This window comes from Arachis ipaensis, chromosome B7 (genome assembly GCF_059453495.1).
Source record: "Arachis ipaensis isolate K30076 ecotype BB chromosome B7, ASM5945349v1, whole genome shotgun sequence".
In the NCBI taxonomy this organism is placed as follows: Eukaryota; Viridiplantae; Streptophyta; class Magnoliopsida; order Fabales; family Fabaceae; genus Arachis; species Arachis ipaensis.
In genome coordinates, this window is record NC_142442.1 from 82,028,416 (window position 1) to 82,033,075 (window position 4,660).

The following is a 4,660-nucleotide window of genomic DNA, read 5'->3' on the forward strand; positions in this document are numbered from 1 at the left end:
TTCAAAATCTTTTTCAAAAATCAAATCTTTTTCAAAATTCTTAGTTATTTTCGAAAATTCCAAAAATATTTTTCAAAAATCTTTTCCTTATTTTTATATCATAATTTTTGAAAATAACATAATCAATTAATGTTTTGATTCAAAAATTTGAAGTTTGTTACTTGCTTGTTAAGAAAGATTCAAACTTTAAGTTCTAGAATCATATCTTGTGATTTCTTATGAATCAAGTCATTAATTGAGATTTTAAAAATCAAATCTTTTTCAAAACTAATTTCTAAAATATCTTCTTATCTTACCTTTTTCAAAAAGTTGGTTTCAAAATATCTTTTCTAACCTCCTAACTTCTTATCTTTTCAAAATTTGTTTCAACTAACTAACTAACTTTTGTTTGTTTCTTAACTTTTTCAAAACTACCTAACTAACTCTCTCTCTCTAATTTTCGAAAATATCTACCCTCTTTTTCAAGAATTTCTTTTTAATTAATTAATTATTCTTATTTTTATTTTTGATTTTAAAAATTTTCGAAAAATACTAACATTTTTCAAAAACTATTTTCAAAAATCACTAACTCTTTTTCAAAAATTATTTTCGAAAATTCCTTCTCTCTCATCTTATTCTAATTATTTATTCATCTACTAACATCTCATCTCACATCTCTGCCATCCTCACAGTTGTGTTTCTTCCATTATATTACATTCTTTGTCCCCCCCTCTTCTTTTACTCACACAGGGATCCCTATACTGTGGTATAAAGGATCTCTATTATTATTATTTTTTTTCTGTGCCCTCTTCTTTGTCATATGAGCAGGAGCAAGGATAAGAACATTCTTGTGGAAGCAGAACCAGAACCTGAAAGGACTCTGAAGAGAAAATTAAGAGAAGCTAAAATATAACAATCCAGAGATAACCTTTCAGACATTTTCGAACAGGAAAAGGAGATGGCAGCCGAAAATAATAATAATGTAAGGAAGATGCTTGGTGACTTTACTGCACCTAATTCCAATTTACATGGAAGAAGCATCTCCATTCCTGCCATTGGAGCAAACAACTTTGAGCTGAAACCTCAATTAGTTTCTCTGATGCAGCTGAACTGCAAGTTTCATGGACTTCCATCTGAAGATCCTTTTCAGTTCTTAACTGAATTCTTGCAGATATGTGATACTGTCAAGACTAATGGAGTAGATCCTGAAGTCTACAGGCTCATGCTTTTCCCTTTTGCTGTAAGAGACAGAGCTAGATTATGGTTGGATTCTCAACCCAAAGACAGCCTGAACTCTTGGGATAAGCTGGTCACGGCTTTCTTAGCCAAGTACTTTCCTCCTCAAAAGCTGAGCAAGCTTAGAGCTGATGTTAAAACCTTCAGACAGAAAGAAGGTGAATCCCTCTATGAAGCTTGGGAAAGATACAAATAGTTGACCAAAAAGTGTCCTTCTGACATGCTTTCAGAATGGACCATCCTGGATATATTCTATGATGGTTTATCTGAGCTATCAAAGACGTCACTGGACACTTCTGCAGGTGGATCCATTCACCTAAAGAAAATGCCTGCAGAAGCTCAAGAACTCATTGACATGGTTGCTAATAACCAGTTCATGTACACTTCTGAAAGGAATCCTATGAATAATGGGACGCCTATGAAGAAGGGAATTCTTGAAGTTGATACTCTGAATGCCATATTGGCTCAGAATAAAATATTGACTCAGCAAGTCAATATGATTTCTCAGAGTCTGAATGGAATGCAAGCTGCATCCAACAGTACTCAAGAGGCTTCTTATGAAGAAGAAGCTTATGATCCTGAGAACCCTGCAATAGCAGAGGTGAATTACTTAGGTGAACCTTATGGAAACACCTATGACTCATCATGGAGAAATCATCCAAATTTCTCATGGAAGGATCAAAAGCCTCAACAAGGCTTTAATAATGATGGAAGAAATAGGTTTAACAATAATAAACCTTTTCCATCATCCACTCAGCAACAGACAGAGAACTCTGAACAAAATACTTCTAATTTAGCAAACTTAGTCTCTAATCTGTCCAAGGCCACTGTAAGTTTCATGAATGAAACAAGATCTTCCATTAGAAATTTGGAAGCACAAGTGGGCCAGCTGAGTAAAAGGATCACTGAAATCCCTCCCAATACTCTCCCAAGCAATACAGAAGAGAATTCAAAAGGAGAGTGCAAGGCCATTGACATAAGCAAAATGGCCGAACCCAATGAGGGAGAGGAGGACGTGAATCCCAAGGAGGAAGACCTCCTGGGACGTCCAGTGACCAATAAGAAGCTTCCCTCTGAGGAACCAAAGGAATCTGAGACTCATCTAGAGACCATAGAGATTTCATTGAACCTCCTTATGCCCTTCATGAGCTCTAATGAGTATTCCTCTTCTGAAGAGAATAAGGATGTTACAGAAGAGCAAACTGCCAAGTTTCTTGGTGCAATCATGAAGATAAATGCCAAATTATTTGGCATTGATACTTGGGAAGTTGAACCTCCCTTGTTCATCAATGAACTAAGTGATCTGGATCAACTGACATTGCCTCAGAAGAGACAGGATCCTGGAAAGTTCATAATACCCTGTACCATAGGCACCATGATCTTTAAGGCTCTGTGTGACCTTGGTTCAGGAATAAACCTCATGCCCCTCTCTGTAATAGAGAAACTGGGAATCTATGGGGTGCAAGCTGCTAAAATCTCATTAGAGATGGCAGACAGTTCAAGAAAACAGGCTTATGGACAAGTAGAGGACGTGTTAGTAAAGGTTGAAGGCCTTTACATCCCTGCTGATTTCATAGTTCTGGATACTGGAAAGGAAGAGGATGAATCCATCATCCTAGGAAGACCTTTCCTGGCCACAGCAAGAGCTGTGATTGATGTTGACAGAGGTGAAATAGTCCTTCAATGGAATGAGAACTCCCTTGTGTTCAAAACTCAAGGATCTCCCTCTGCAACCATGGAGAGGAAGCAGAAAAAGCTTTTCTCAAAGCAGAGTCAACCAGAGCCCCCACAGTCAAACTCTAAGTTTGGTGTTGGGAGGCCACAACCAAACTCTAAGTTTGGTGTTGAACTCCCATATCCAAACTCTAAGTTTGGTGTTGGAGAGTCTCAACAAAGCTCTGCACATCTGTGAGGCTCCATGAGAGCCCACTGTCAAGCTATTGACATTAAAGAAGCGCTTGTTGGGAGGCAACCCAATTTTTATTTATCTAACTATATTTTTCTTAGTTATATGTCTTTGTAGGTTCATGATCATGTGGAGTCACAAAATAAATATAAAAATTAAAAACGGAATCAAAAACAGCAGAAGAAAAATCACACCCTGGAGGAGCATCTGTCTGGCGTTCAGTGCCAGAACAGAGCATGGTTCTAGCGCTGAACGCCCACAATGGGTAGCTTCTGGGCGCTGAACGCCAGAACAGGCATGGTTTTGGCGTTCAACGCCAGAAATGGCACACAAATGGGCGTTGAACGCCCAAAATGGCTACCAACCTGGCGCTGAACGCCCAGAGTTGTGTGCAAAGGCATTTTTACATGCCTAATGGGTGCAGGGATGTAAATCCTTGAACACCTCAGGATCTGTGGACCCCACAGGATCCACTCAGGATCTGTGGACCCCACAGGATCCCCACCTACCTCCACTCACTTCTTCTCACCACTCTCTTTCACACAACCCCATAAACACTCTTCCCAAAAAAAAAACCCTTCACCAATCACCTCAAACTCTCTTCCCCTTCACCTCTTCACCACTCACATCCATCCACTCTTCCCTATAAACCTACCTCATAAACTCCACCTACCTTCAAAAATTCAAAACCAATTTCCCACCCAAACCCACCCATATGGCCAAAACCTTTACCCCCCTCCCTTCCCTATATAAAGACCTCCATTCTTCATCAAATTCACACAACACATCCCTCTACACTCCTCTTGGCCGAAACCACATCTCCCTCTCCCTCTCCATATTTCTTCTCCTTCTTCTTCTATTCTTTTGTTTATTGCTCGAGGGCGAGCAATATTCTAAGTTTGGTGTGGTAAAAGCATAAGCTTTTTGTTTTTCCATTACCATTGATGGCACCTAAGACCGGAGAATCCTCTAGAAAGGGGAAGGGGAAGATAAAAGCTTCCACCTCCGAGTCATGGGAGATGGAAAGGTTCATCTCCAAAGCCCATCAAGACCACTTCTATGATGTTGTGGCCAAGAAGAAGGTGATCCCCGAGGTCCCTTTCAAACTCAAAAGAAATGAGTATCCGGAGATCCGACATGAAATTCAAAAAAGAGGTTGGGAAGTTCTAACAAATCCCATCCAACAAGTCGGCATCTTAATGGTTCAAGAGTTCTATGCCAATGCATGGATCACCAAGAACCATGATCAAAGTAAGAACCCGGATCCAAAGAACTATGTTACAATGGTTTGGTGGAAATACTTAGATTTTAGTCCGGAGAATGTGAGGTTGGCGTTTAACTTGCCCATGATGCAAGGAAATGAACGCCCTTACACTAGAAGGGTCAACTTTAATCAAAAGTTGGACCAAGTCCTTATGGACATATGCGTGGAAGGAGCTCAATGGATGGTTGACTCCAAAGGCAAGCCGGTTCAACTAAGAAGATTGGACCTCAAGCCTGTAGCTAGAGGATGGTTGGAGTTCATTCAATGCTCAATCA

At 39.7% G+C, this 4,660-nt stretch overlaps 1 non-coding gene across 1 annotated transcript; it reads right to left on the reverse strand.

Annotated features, from left to right (window-relative positions):
* Positions 1-1,333: 1,333 nt before the first annotated feature.
* Positions 1,334-1,441, reverse strand: LOC148553155 (small nucleolar RNA R71). The gene has a single exon (XR_015892912.1). It is a non-coding gene; the product is annotated as a small nucleolar RNA R71 (small nucleolar RNA).
* Positions 1,442-4,660: the final 3,219 nt, after the last annotated feature.